Source organism: Leuresthes tenuis, unplaced genomic scaffold (assembly GCF_036924035.1).
Source record: "Leuresthes tenuis unplaced genomic scaffold, fLeuTen1.0.hap1 SCAF_6, whole genome shotgun sequence".
Lineage (NCBI taxonomy): Eukaryota > Metazoa > Chordata > Actinopteri > Atheriniformes > Atherinopsidae > Leuresthes > Leuresthes tenuis.
In genome coordinates, this window is record NW_027325360.1 from 6,493,426 (window position 1) to 6,506,869 (window position 13,444).

The 13,444-nt window shown below is 44.2% G+C and overlaps 12 non-coding genes across 12 annotated transcripts; all 12 read right to left on the minus strand.

Moving 5' to 3' along the window:
• Window positions 1–742: 742 nt before the first annotated feature.
• On the minus strand, window positions 743–815 carry trnav-aac (transfer RNA valine (anticodon AAC)). Its single transcript has one exon. It is a non-coding gene; the product is annotated as a tRNA-Val (tRNA).
• A 785-nt stretch (window positions 816–1,600) lies between these two features.
• On the minus strand, window positions 1,601–1,673 carry trnav-aac (transfer RNA valine (anticodon AAC)). Its single transcript has one exon. It is a non-coding gene; the product is annotated as a tRNA-Val (tRNA).
• Window positions 1,674–2,196: 523 nt separating this feature from the next.
• trnav-cac (transfer RNA valine (anticodon CAC)) lies at window positions 2,197–2,269 on the minus strand. The gene has a single exon. It is a non-coding gene; the product is annotated as a tRNA-Val (tRNA).
• Window positions 2,270–2,792: 523 nt separating this feature from the next.
• On the minus strand, window positions 2,793–2,865 carry trnav-aac (transfer RNA valine (anticodon AAC)). The gene has a single exon. It is a non-coding gene; the product is annotated as a tRNA-Val (tRNA).
• Window positions 2,866–3,926: 1,061 nt separating this feature from the next.
• On the minus strand, window positions 3,927–3,999 carry trnav-aac (transfer RNA valine (anticodon AAC)). The gene has a single exon. It is a non-coding gene; the product is annotated as a tRNA-Val (tRNA).
• Window positions 4,000–5,054: 1,055 nt separating this feature from the next.
• trnav-aac (transfer RNA valine (anticodon AAC)) lies at window positions 5,055–5,127 on the minus strand. The gene has a single exon. It is a non-coding gene; the product is annotated as a tRNA-Val (tRNA).
• Window positions 5,128–6,518: 1,391 nt separating this feature from the next.
• On the minus strand, window positions 6,519–6,591 carry trnav-cac (transfer RNA valine (anticodon CAC)). Its single transcript has one exon. It is a non-coding gene; the product is annotated as a tRNA-Val (tRNA).
• A 799-nt stretch (window positions 6,592–7,390) lies between these two features.
• Window positions 7,391–7,463, minus strand: trnav-aac (transfer RNA valine (anticodon AAC)). Its single transcript has one exon. It is a non-coding gene; the product is annotated as a tRNA-Val (tRNA).
• A 1,055-nt stretch (window positions 7,464–8,518) lies between these two features.
• On the minus strand, window positions 8,519–8,591 carry trnav-aac (transfer RNA valine (anticodon AAC)). The gene has a single exon. It is a non-coding gene; the product is annotated as a tRNA-Val (tRNA).
• Window positions 8,592–9,982: 1,391 nt separating this feature from the next.
• On the minus strand, window positions 9,983–10,055 carry trnav-cac (transfer RNA valine (anticodon CAC)). The gene has a single exon. It is a non-coding gene; the product is annotated as a tRNA-Val (tRNA).
• Window positions 10,056–10,854: 799 nt separating this feature from the next.
• On the minus strand, window positions 10,855–10,927 carry trnav-aac (transfer RNA valine (anticodon AAC)). Its single transcript has one exon. It is a non-coding gene; the product is annotated as a tRNA-Val (tRNA).
• A 1,055-nt stretch (window positions 10,928–11,982) lies between these two features.
• On the minus strand, window positions 11,983–12,055 carry trnav-aac (transfer RNA valine (anticodon AAC)). The gene has a single exon. It is a non-coding gene; the product is annotated as a tRNA-Val (tRNA).
• Window positions 12,056–13,444: the final 1,389 nt, after the last annotated feature.

Sequence of the window (13,444 nt, forward strand, 5' to 3'; positions counted from 1 at the left end):
CTTCCGGAGTGGTGCCTATGGACAGCTCATAGGAGGTAGGGCGGGATGCTTTTACAGCATGTCAAGAATAGCAGATGAGGCTCCCCTCCTATCCATAGTTATGAATATGTTGATGTTTCGAACAGAGGACATCAACATCATCAGAGGAAAGTAGTGTTTCTACCAAAGTCCGTTTCACACCTCAGCATCTGAGAATCTCTTGGAAAAGGACCTTACAATAGAGATTATCTGCTGGAAATTCATTCCCACAGAGTTCCGGAGTGGTGCCTAGGGACAGCTCATAGGAGGTAGGGCGGGATCCTTTTTGTACGATGCAGAACATTTGCCGTTTCTTTTACAGCATGTCAAGAATAGCAGATGAGGCTCCCCTCCTATCCATAGTTATGAATATGTTGATGTTGCCATCAGTACTCAATCTTTGGGAAAGTAGTGTTTCTACCAAAGTCCGTTTCACACCTCAGCATCGGAGAATCTCTTGGAAAAGGACTTTACAATAGAGATTATCTGCTGGAAAATCATTCCCACAGAGTTCCGGAGTGGTGCCTAGGAACAGCTCATAGGAGGTAGGGCGGGATCCTTTTTGTACGATGCAGAACATTTGCCGTTTCTTTTACAGCATGTCAAGAATAGCAGATGAGGCTCCCCTCTTATCCTTAGTTATGAATATGTTGATATTGCCATCAGTAACGTGCAGTCATAAATCTTCACACAAGAATGAAATAAAGAGATTTGGAGCTAGTAATGTTTCCGCCCAGTTTTGAACTGAGGACCTTTCGCGTGTTAGGCGAACGTGATAACCACTACACTACGGAAACTGAAGCTGTGCATATCAGACAGATTTTGGGCGGCACGTAGACTGGTGCCTAGGGACAGCTCAAAGGAGGTAGGGCGGGATGCTTTTTGTACGATGCAGAACATTTGCCGTTTCTTTTACAGCATGTCAAGAATAGCAGATGAGGCTCCCCTCCTATCCATAGTTATGAATATGTTGATGTTGCCATCAGTACTCATTCTTTGGGAAAGTAGTGTTTCTACCAAAGTCCGTTTCACACCTCAGCATTGGAGAATCTCTTGGAAATCTGCGAAAAAGGACCTTACAATAGAGATTATCTGCTGGAAATTCATTCTCACAGACTTCCGGAGTGGTGCCTATGGACAGCTCATAGGAGGTAGGGCGGGATGCTTTTACAGCATGTCAAGAATAGCAGATGAGGCTCCCCTCCTATCCATAGTTATGAATATGTTGATGTTTCGAACAGAGGACATCAACATCATCAGAGGAAAGTAGTGTTTCTACCAAAGTCCGTTTCACACCTCAGCATCTGAGAATCTCTTGGAAAAGGACCTTACAATAGAGATTATCTGCTGGAAATTCATTCCCACAGAGTTCCGGAGTGGCGCCTAGGGACAGCTCATAGGAGGTAGGGCGGGATCCTTTTTGTACGATGCAGAACATTTGCCGTTTCTTTTACAGCATGTCAAGAATAGCAGATGAGGCTCCCCTCTTATCCTTAGTTATGAATATGTTGATATTGCCATCAGTAACGTGCAGTCATAAATCTTCACACAAGAATGAAATAAAGAGATTTGGAGCTAGTAATGTTTCCGCCCAGTTTTGAACTGAGGACCTTTCGCGTGTTAGGCGAACGTGATAACCACTACACTACGGAAACTGAAGCTGTGCATATCAGACAGATTTTGGGCGGCACGTAGACTGGTGCCTAGGGACAGCTCAAAGGAGGTAGGGCGGGATGCTTTTTGTACGATGCAGAACATTTGCCGTTTCTTTTACAGCATGTCAAGAATAGCAGATGAGGCTCCCCTCCTATCCATAGTTATGAATATGTTGATGTTGCCATCAGTACTCATTCTTTGGGAAAGTAGTGTTTCTACCAAAGTCCGTTTCACACCTCAGCATCTGAGAATCTCTTGGAAAAGGACCTTACAATAGAGATTATCTGCTGGAAATTCATTCCCACAGAGTTCCGGAGTGGTGCCTAGGGACAGCTCATAGGAGGTAGGGCGGGATCCTTTTTGTACGATGCAGAACATTTGCCGTTTCTTTTACAGCATGTCAAGAATAGCAGATGAGGCTCCCCTCCTATCCATAGTTATGAATATGTTGATGTTGCCATCAGTAACGTGCAGTCATACAACTTCACACGAGAATGAAATAAATAATAATAGAGCTAGCAATGTTTCCGCCCAGTTTCGAACTGAGGACCTTTCGCGTGTGAGGCGAACGTGATAACCACTACACTACGGAAACTGAAGCTGTGCATGCCAAACAGATTTCGGGGGGCTCCTAGACTGGTGCCTAGGGACAGCTTATAAGAGGTAGGGCGGGATGCTTTTTGTACGATGCAGAACATTTGCCGTTTCTTTTACAGCATGTCAAGAATAGCAGATGAGGCTCCCCTCCTATCCATATTTATGAATATGTTGATGTTGCCATCAGTACTCATTCTTTGGGAAAGTAGTGTTTCTACCAAAGTCCGTTTCACACCTCAGCATCTGAGAATCTCTTGGAAAAGGACCTTACAATAGAGATTATCTGCTGGAAATTCATTCCCACAGAGTTCCGGAGTGGTGCCTAGGGACAGCTCATAGGAGGTAGGGCGGGATCCTTTTTGTACGATGCAGAACATTTGCCGTTTCTTTTACAGCATGTCAAGAATAGCAGATGAGGCTCCCCTCTTATCCTTAGTTATGAATATGTTGATATTGCCATCAGTAACGTGCAGTCATAAATCTTCACACAAGAATGAAATTAAGAGATTTGGAGCTAGTAATGTTTCCGCCCAGTTTTGAACTGAGGACCTTTCGCGTGTTAGGCGAACGTGATAACCACTACACTACGGAAACTGAAGCTGTGCATATCAAACAGATTTTGGGCGGCACGTAGACTGGTGCCTAGGGACAGCTCAAAGGAGGTAGGGCGGGATGCTTTTTGTACGATGCAGAACATTTGCCGTTTCTTTTACAGCATGTCAAGAATAGCAGATGAGGCTCCCCTCCTATCCATAGTTATGAATATGTTGATGTTGCCATCAGTACTCATTCTTTGGGAAAGTAGTGTTTCTACCAAAGTCCGTTTCACACCTCAGCATTGGAGAATCTCTTGGAAATCTGCGAAAAAGGACCTTACAATAGAGATTATCTGCTGGAAATTCATTCTCACAGACTTCCGGAGTGGTGCCTATGGACAGCTCATAGGAGGTAGGGCGGGATGCTTTTACAGCATGTCAAGAATAGCAGATGAGGCTCCCCTCCTATCCATAGTTATGAATATGTTGATGTTTCGAACAGAGGACATCAACATCATCAGAGGAAAGTAGTGTTTCTACCAAAGTCCGTTTCACACCTCAGCATCTGAGAATCTCTTGGAAAAGGACCTTACAATAGAGATTATCTGCTGGAAATTCATTCCCACAGAGTTCCGGAGTGGTGCCTAGGGACAGCTCATAGGAGGTAGGGCGGGATCCTTTTTGTACGATGCAGAACATTTGCCGTTTCTTTTACAGCATGTCAAGAATAGCAGATGAGGCTCCCCTCCTATCCATAGTTATGAATATGTTGATGTTGCCATCAGTACTCAATCTTTGGGAAAGTAGTGTTTCTACCAAAGTCCGTTTCACACCTCAGCATCGGAGAATCTCTTGGAAAAGGACTTTACAATAGAGATTATCTGCTGGAAAATCATTCCCACAGAGTTCCGGAGTGGTGCCTAGGAACAGCTCATAGGAGGTAGGGCGGGATCCTTTTTGTACGATGCAGAACATTTGCCGTTTCTTTTACAGCATGTCAAGAATAGCAGATGAGGCTCCCCTCTTATCCTTAGTTATGAATATGTTGATATTGCCATCAGTAACGTGCAGTCATAAATCTTCACACAAGAATGAAATAAAGAGATTTGGAGCTAGTAATGTTTCCGCCCAGTTTTGAACTGAGGACCTTTCGCGTGTTAGGCGAACGTGATAACCACTACACTACGGAAACTGAAGCTGTGCATATCAGACAGATTTTGGGCGGCACGTAGACTGGTGCCTAGGGACAGCTCAAAGGAGGTAGGGCGGGATGCTTTTTGTACGATGCAGAACATTTGCCGTTTCTTTTACAGCATGTCAAGAATAGCAGATGAGGCTCCCCTCCTATCCATAGTTATGAATATGTTGATGTTGCCATCAGTACTCATTCTTTGGGAAAGTAGTGTTTCTACCAAAGTCCGTTTCACACCTCAGCATTGGAGAATCTCTTGGAAATCTGCGAAAAAGGACCTTACAATAGAGATTATCTGCTGGAAATTCATTCTCACAGACTTCCGGAGTGGTGCCTATGGACAGCTCATAGGAGGTAGGGCGGGATGCTTTTACAGCATGTCAAGAATAGCAGATGAGGCTCCCCTCCTATCCATAGTTATGAATATGTTGATGTTTCGAACAGAGGACATCAACATCATCAGAGGAAAGTAGTGTTTCTACCAAAGTCCGTTTCACACCTCAGCATCTGAGAATCTCTTGGAAAAGGACCTTACAATAGAGATTATCTGCTGGAAATTCATTCCCACAGAGTTCCGGAGTGGTGCCTAGGGACAGCTCATAGGAGGTAGGAGCTTTTTGTACGATGCAGAACATTTGCCGTTTCTTTTACAGCATGTCAAGAATAGCAGATGAGGCTCCCCTCCTATCCATAGTTATGAATATGTTGATGTTGCCATCAGTACTCAATCTTTGGGAAAGTAGTGTTTCTACCAAAGTCCGTTTCACACCTCAGCATCGGAGAATCTCTTGGAAAAGGACTTTACAATAGAGATTATCTGCTGGAAAATCATTCCCACAGAGTTCCGGAGTGGTGCCTAGGAACAGCTCATAGGAGGTAGGGCGGGATCCTTTTTGTACGATGCAGAACATTTGCCGTTTCTTTTACAGCATGTCAAGAATAGCAGATGAGGCTCCCCTCTTATCCTTAGTTATGAATATGTTGATATTGCCATCAGTAACGTGCAGTCATAAATCTTCACACAAGAATGAAATAAAGAGATTTGGAGCTAGTAATGTTTCCGCCCAGTTTTGAACTGAGGACCTTTCGCGTGTTAGGCGAACGTGATAACCACTACACTACGGAAACTGAAGCTGTGCATATCAGACAGATTTTGGGCGGCACGTAGACTGGTGCCTAGGGACAGCTCAAAGGAGGTAGGGCGGGATGCTTTTTGTACGATGCAGAACATTTGCCGTTTCTTTTACAGCATGTCAAGAATAGCAGATGAGACTCCCCTCCTATCCATAGTTATGAATATGTTGATGTTGCCATCAGTACTCATTCTTTGGGAAAGTAGTGTTTCTACCAAAGTCCGTTTCACACCTCAGCATCGGAGAATCTCTTGGAAATCTGCGAAAAAGGACCTTACAATAGAGATTATCTGCTGGAAATTCATTCTCACAGACTTCCGGAGTGGTGCCTATGGACAGCTCATAGGAGGTAGGGCGGGATGCTTTTACAGCATGTCAAGAATAGCAGATGAGGCTCCCCTCCTATCCATAGTTATGAATATGTTGATGTTTCGAACAGAGGACATCAACATCATCAGAGGAAAGTAGTGTTTCTACCAAAGTCCGTTTCACACCTCAGCATCTGAGAATCTCTTGGAAAAGGACCTTACAATAGAGATTATCTGCTGGAAATTCATTCCCACAGAGTTCCGGAGTGGTGCCTAGGGACAGCTCATAGGAGGTAGGGCGGGATCCTTTTTGTACGATGCAGAACATTTGCCGTTTCTTTTACAGCATGTCAAGAATAGCAGATGAGGCTCCCCTCTTATCCTTAGTTATGAATATGTTGATATTGCCATCAGTAACGTGCAGTCATAAATCTTCACACAAGAATGAAATAAAGAGATTTGGAGCTAGTAATGTTTCCGCCCAGTTTTGAACTGAGGACCTTTCGCGTGTTAGGCGAACGTCATAACCACTACACTACGGAAACTGAAGCTGTGCATATCAGACAGATTTTGGGCGGCACGTAGACTGGTGCCTAGGGACAGCTCAAAGGAGGTAGGGCGGGATGCTTTTTGTACGATGCAGAACATTTGCCGTTTCTTTTACAGCATGTCAAGAATAGCAGATGAGGCTCCCCTCCTATCCATAGTTATGAATATGTTGATGTTGCCATCAGTACTCATTCTTTGGGAAAGTAGTGTTTCTACCAAAGTCCGTTTCACACCTCAGCATCGGAGAATCTCTTGGAAATCTGCGAAAAAGGACCTTACAATAGAGATTATCTGCTGGAAATTCATTCCCACAGAGTTCCGGAGTGGTGCCTAGGGACAGCTCATAGGAGGTAGGGCGGGATCCTTTTTGTACGATGCAGAACATTTGCCGTTTCTTTTACAGCATGTCAAGAATAGCAGATGAGGCTCCCCTCCTATCCATAGTTATGAATATGTTGATGTTGCCATCAGTAACGTGCAGTCATACAACTTCACACGAGAATGAAATAAATAATAATGGAGCTAGCAATATTTCCGCCCAGTTTCGAACAGGGGACCTTTCGCGTGTGAGGCGAACGTGATAACCACTACACTACGGAAACTGAAGCTGTGCATACTAAACAGATTTCGGGGGGCTCCTAGACTGGTGCCTAGGGACAGCTTATAAGAGGTAGGGCGGGATGCTTTTTGTACGATGCAGAACATTTGCCGTTTCTTTTACAGCATGTCAAGAATAGCAGATGAGGCTCCCCTCCTATCCATAGTTATGAATATGTTGATGTTGCCATCAGTACTCAATCTTTGGGAAAGTAGTGTTTCTACCAAAGTCCGTTTCACACCTCAGCATCTGAGAATCTCTTGGAAAAGGACCTTACAATAGAGATTATCTGCTGGAAATTCATTCCCACAGAGTTCCGGAGTGGTGCCTAGGGACAGCTCATAGGAGGTAGGGCGGGATCCTTTTTGTACGATGCAGAACATTTGCCGTTTCTTTTACAGCATGTCAAGAATAGCAGATGAGGCTCCCCTCCTATCCATAGTTATGAATATGTTGATGTTGCCATCAGTACTCAATCTTTGGGAAAGTAGTGTTTCTACCAAAGTCCGTTTCACACCTCAGCATCGGAGAATCTCTTGGAAAAGGACTTTACAATAGAGATTATCTGCTGGAAAATCATTCCCACAGAGTTCCGGAGTGGTGCCTAGGAACAGCTCATAGGAGGTAGGGCGGGATCCTTTTTGTACGATGCAGAACATTTGCCGTTTCTTTTACAGCATGTCAAGAATAGCAGATGAGGCTCCCCTCTTATCCTTAGTTATGAATATGTTGATATTGCCATCAGTAACGTGCAGTCATAAATCTTCACACAAGAATGAAATAAAGAGATTTGGAGCTAGTAATGTTTCCGCCCAGTTTTGAACTGAGGACCTTTCGCGTGTTAGGCGAACGTGATAACCACTACACTACGGAAACTGAAGCTGTGCATATCAGACAGATTTTGGGCGGCACGTAGACTGGTGCCTAGGGACAGCTCAAAGGAGGTAGGGCGGGATGCTTTTTGTACGATGCAGAACATTTGCCGTTTCTTTTACAGCATGTCAAGAATAGCAGATGAGGCTCCCCTCCTATCCATAGTTATGAATATGTTGATGTTGCCATCAGTACTCATTCTTTGGGAAAGTAGTGTTTCTACCAAAGTCCGTTTCACACCTCAGCATTGGAGAATCTCTTGGAAATCTGCGAAAAAGGACCTTACAATAGAGATTATCTGCTGGAAATTCATTCTCACAGACTTCCGGAGTGGTGCCTATGGACAGCTCATAGGAGGTAGGGCGGGATGCTTTTACAGCATGTCAAGAATAGCAGATGAGGCTCCCCTCCTATCCATAGTTATGAATATGTTGATGTTTCGAACAGAGGACATCAACATCATCAGAGGAAAGTAGTGTTTCTACCAAAGTCCGTTTCACACCTCAGCATCTGAGAATCTCTTGGAAAAGGACCTTACAATAGAGATTATCTGCTGGAAATTCATTCCCACAGAGTTCCGGAGTGGTGCCTAGGGACAGCTCATAGGAGGTAGGAGCTTTTTGTACGATGCAGAACATTTGCCGTTTCTTTTACAGCATGTCAAGAATAGCAGATGAGGCTCCCCTCCTATCCATAGTTATGAATATGTTGATGTTGCCATCAGTACTCAATCTTTGGGAAAGTAGTGTTTCTACCAAAGTCCGTTTCACACCTCAGCATCGGAGAATCTCTTGGAAAAGGACTTTACAATAGAGATTATCTGCTGGAAAATCATTCCCACAGAGTTCCGGAGTGGTGCCTAGGAACAGCTCATAGGAGGTAGGGCGGGATCCTTTTTGTACGATGCAGAACATTTGCCGTTTCTTTTACAGCATGTCAAGAATAGCAGATGAGGCTCCCCTCTTATCCTTAGTTATGAATATGTTGATATTGCCATCAGTAACGTGCAGTCATAAATCTTCACACAAGAATGAAATAAAGAGATTTGGAGCTAGTAATGTTTCCGCCCAGTTTTGAACTGAGGACCTTTCGCGTGTTAGGCGAACGTGATAACCACTACACTACGGAAACTGAAGCTGTGCATATCAGACAGATTTTGGGCGGCACGTAGACTGGTGCCTAGGGACAGCTCAAAGGAGGTAGGGCGGGATGCTTTTTGTACGATGCAGAACATTTGCCGTTTCTTTTACAGCATGTCAAGAATAGCAGATGAGACTCCCCTCCTATCCATAGTTATGAATATGTTGATGTTGCCATCAGTACTCATTCTTTGGGAAAGTAGTGTTTCTACCAAAGTCCGTTTCACACCTCAGCATCGGAGAATCTCTTGGAAATCTGCGAAAAAGGACCTTACAATAGAGATTATCTGCTGGAAATTCATTCTCACAGACTTCCGGAGTGGTGCCTATGGACAGCTCATAGGAGGTAGGGCGGGATGCTTTTACAGCATGTCAAGAATAGCAGATGAGGCTCCCCTCCTATCCATAGTTATGAATATGTTGATGTTTCGAACAGAGGACATCAACATCATCAGAGGAAAGTAGTGTTTCTACCAAAGTCCGTTTCACACCTCAGCATCTGAGAATCTCTTGGAAAAGGACCTTACAATAGAGATTATCTGCTGGAAATTCATTCCCACAGAGTTCCGGAGTGGTGCCTAGGGACAGCTCATAGGAGGTAGGGCGGGATCCTTTTTGTACGATGCAGAACATTTGCCGTTTCTTTTACAGCATGTCAAGAATAGCAGATGAGGCTCCCCTCTTATCCTTAGTTATGAATATGTTGATATTGCCATCAGTAACGTGCAGTCATAAATCTTCACACAAGAATGAAATAAAGAGATTTGGAGCTAGTAATGTTTCCGCCCAGTTTTGAACTGAGGACCTTTCGCGTGTTAGGCGAACGTCATAACCACTACACTACGGAAACTGAAGCTGTGCATATCAGACAGATTTTGGGCGGCACGTAGACTGGTGCCTAGGGACAGCTCAAAGGAGGTAGGGCGGGATGCTTTTTGTACGATGCAGAACATTTGCCGTTTCTTTTACAGCATGTCAAGAATAGCAGATGAGGCTCCCCTCCTATCCATAGTTATGAATATGTTGATGTTGCCATCAGTACTCATTCTTTGGGAAAGTAGTGTTTCTACCAAAGTCCGTTTCACACCTCAGCATCGGAGAATCTCTTGGAAATCTGCGAAAAAGGACCTTACAATAGAGATTATCTGCTGGAAATTCATTCCCACAGAGTTCCGGAGTGGTGCCTAGGGACAGCTCATAGGAGGTAGGGCGGGATCCTTTTTGTACGATGCAGAACATTTGCCGTTTCTTTTACAGCATGTCAAGAATAGCAGATGAGGCTCCCCTCCTATCCATAGTTATGAATATGTTGATGTTGCCATCAGTAACGTGCAGTCATACAACTTCACACGAGAATGAAATAAATAATAATGGAGCTAGCAATATTTCCGCCCAGTTTCGAACAGGGGACCTTTCGCGTGTGAGGCGAACGTGATAACCACTACACTACGGAAACTGAAGCTGTGCATACTAAACAGATTTCGGGGGGCTCCTAGACTGGTGCCTAGGGACAGCTTATAAGAGGTAGGGCGGGATGCTTTTTGTACGATGCAGAACATTTGCCGTTTCTTTTACAGCATGTCAAGAATAGCAGATGAGGCTCCCCTCCTATCCATAGTTATGAATATGTTGATGTTGCCATCAGTACTCAATCTTTGGGAAAGTAGTGTTTCTACCAAAGTCCGTTTCACACCTCAGCATCTGAGAATCTCTTGGAAAAGGACCTTACAATAGAGATTATCTGCTGGAAATTCATTCCCACAGAGTTCCGGAGTGGTGCCTAGGGACAGCTCATAGGAGGTAGGGCGGGATCCTTTTTGTACGATGCAGAACATTTGCCGTTTCTTTTACAGCATGTCAAGAATAGCAGATGAGGCTCCCCTCCTATCCATAGTTATGAATATGTTGATGTTGCCATCAGTACTCAATCTTTGGGAAAGTAGTGTTTCTACCAAAGTCCGTTTCACACCTCAGCATCGGAGAATCTCTTGGAAAAGGACTTTACAATAGAGATTATCTGCTGGAAAATCATTCCCACAGAGTTCCGGAGTGGTGCCTAGGAACAGCTCATAGGAGGTAGGGCGGGATCCTTTTTGTACGATGCAGAACATTTGCCGTTTCTTTTACAGCATGTCAAGAATAGCAGATGAGGCTCCCCTCTTATCCTTAGTTATGAATATGTTGATATTGCCATCAGTAACGTGCAGTCATAAATCTTCACACAAGAATGAAATAAAGAGATTTGGAGCTAGTAATGTTTCCGCCCAGTTTTGAACTGAGGACCTTTCGCGTGTTAGGCGAACGTGATAACCACTACACTACGGAAACTGAAGCTGTGCATATCAGACAGATTTTGGGCGGCACGTAGACTGGTGCCTAGGGACAGCTCAAAGGAGGTAGGGCGGGATGCTTTTTGTACGATGCAGAACATTTGCCGTTTCTTTTACAGCATGTCAAGAATAGCAGATGAGGCTCCCCTCCTATCCATAGTTATGAATATGTTGATGTTGCCATCAGTACTCATTCTTTGGGAAAGTAGTGTTTCTACCAAAGTCCGTTTCACACCTCAGCATTGGAGAATCTCTTGGAAATCTGCGAAAAAGGACCTTACAATAGAGATTATCTGCTGGAAATTCATTCTCACAGACTTCCGGAGTGGTGCCTATGGACAGCTCATAGGAGGTAGGGCGGGATGCTTTTACAGCATGTCAAGAATAGCAGATGAGGCTCCCCTCCTATCCATAGTTATGAATATGTTGATGTTTCGAACAGAGGACATCAACATCATCAGAGGAAAGTAGTGTTTCTACCAAAGTCCGTTTCACACCTCAGCATCTGAGAATCTCTTGGAAAAGGACCTTACAATAGAGATTATCTGCTGGAAATTCATTCCCACAGAGTTCCGGAGTGGTGCCTAGGGACAGCTCATAGGAGGTAGGAGCTTTTTGTACGATGCAGAACATTTGCCGTTTCTTTTACAGCATGTCAAGAATAGCAGATGAGGCTCCCCTCCTATCCATAGTTATGAATATGTTGATGTTGCCATCAGTACTCAATCTTTGGGAAAGTAGTGTTTCTACCAAAGTCCGTTTCACACCTCAGCATCGGAGAATCTCTTGGAAAAGGACTTTACAATAGAGATTATCTGCTGGAAAATCATTCCCACAGAGTTCCGGAGTGGTGCCTAGGAACAGCTCATAGGAGGTAGGGCGGGATCCTTTTTGTACGATGCAGAACATTTGCCGTTTCTTTTACAGCATGTCAAGAATAGCAGATGAGGCTCCCCTCTTATCCTTAGTTATGAATATGTTGATATTGCCATCAGTAACGTGCAGTCATAAATCTTCACACAAGAATGAAATAAAGAGATTTGGAGCTAGTAATGTTTCCGCCCAGTTTTGAACTGAGGACCTTTCGCGTGTTAGGCGAACGTGATAACCACTACACTACGGAAACTGAAGCTGTGCATATCAGACAGATTTTGGGCGGCACGTAGACTGGTGCCTAGGGACAGCTCAAAGGAGGTAGGGCGGGATGCTTTTTGTACGATGCAGAACATTTGCCGTTTCTTTTACAGCATGTCAAGAATAGCAGATGAGACTCCCCTCCTATCCATAGTTATGAATATGTTGATGTTGCCATCAGTACTCATTCTTTGGGAAAGTAGTGTTTCTACCAAAGTCCGTTTCACACCTCAGCATCGGAGAATCTCTTGGAAATCTGCGAAAAAGGACCTTACAATAGAGATTATCTGCTGGAAATTCATTCTCACAGACTTCCGGAGTGGTGCCTATGGACAGCTCATAGGAGGTAGGGCGGGATGCTTTTACAGCATGTCAAGAATAGCAGATGAGGCTCCCCTCCTATCCATAGTTATGAATATGTTGATGTTTCGAACAGAGGACATCAACATCATCAGAGGAAAGTAGTGTTTCTACCAAAGTCCGTTTCACACCTCAGCATCTGAGAATCTCTTGGAAAAGGACCTTACAATAGAGATTATCTGCTGGAAATTCATTCCCACAGAGTTCCGGAGTGGTGCCTAGGGACAGCTCATAGGAGGTAGGGCGGGATCCTTTTTGTACGATGCAGAACATTTGCCGTTTCTTTTACAGCATGTCAAGAATAGCAGATGAGGCTCCCCTCTTATCCTTAGTTATGAATATGTTGATATTGCCATCAGTAACGTGCAGTCATAAATCTTCACACAAGAATGAAATAAAGAGATTTGGAGCTAGTAATGTTTCCGCCCAGTTTTGAACTGAGGACCTTTCGCGTGTTAGGCGAACGTCATAACCACTACACTACGGAAACTGAAGCTGTGCATATCAGACAGATTTTGGGCGGCACGTAGACTGGTGCCTAGGGACAGCTCAAAGGAGGTAGGGCGGGATGCTTTTTGTACGATGCAGAACATTTGCCGTTTCTTTTACAGCATGTCAAGAATAGCAGATGAGGCTCCCCTCCTATCCATAGTTATGAATATGTTGATGTTGCCATCAGTACTCATTCTTTGGGAAAGTAGTGTTTCTACCAAAGTCCGTTTCACACCTCAGCATCGGAGAATCTCTTGGAAATCTGCGAAAAAGGACCTTACAATAGAGATTATCTGCTGGAAATTCATTCCCACAGAGTTCCGGAGTGGTGCCTAGGGACAGCTCATAGGAGGTAGGGCGGGATCCTTTTTGTACGATGCAGAACATTTGCCGTTTCTTTTACAGCATGTCAAGAATAGCAGATGAGGCTCCCCTCCTATCCATATTTATGAATATGTTGATGTTGCCATCAGTAACGTGCAGTCATACAACTTCACACGAGAATGAAATAAATAATAATAGAGCTAAC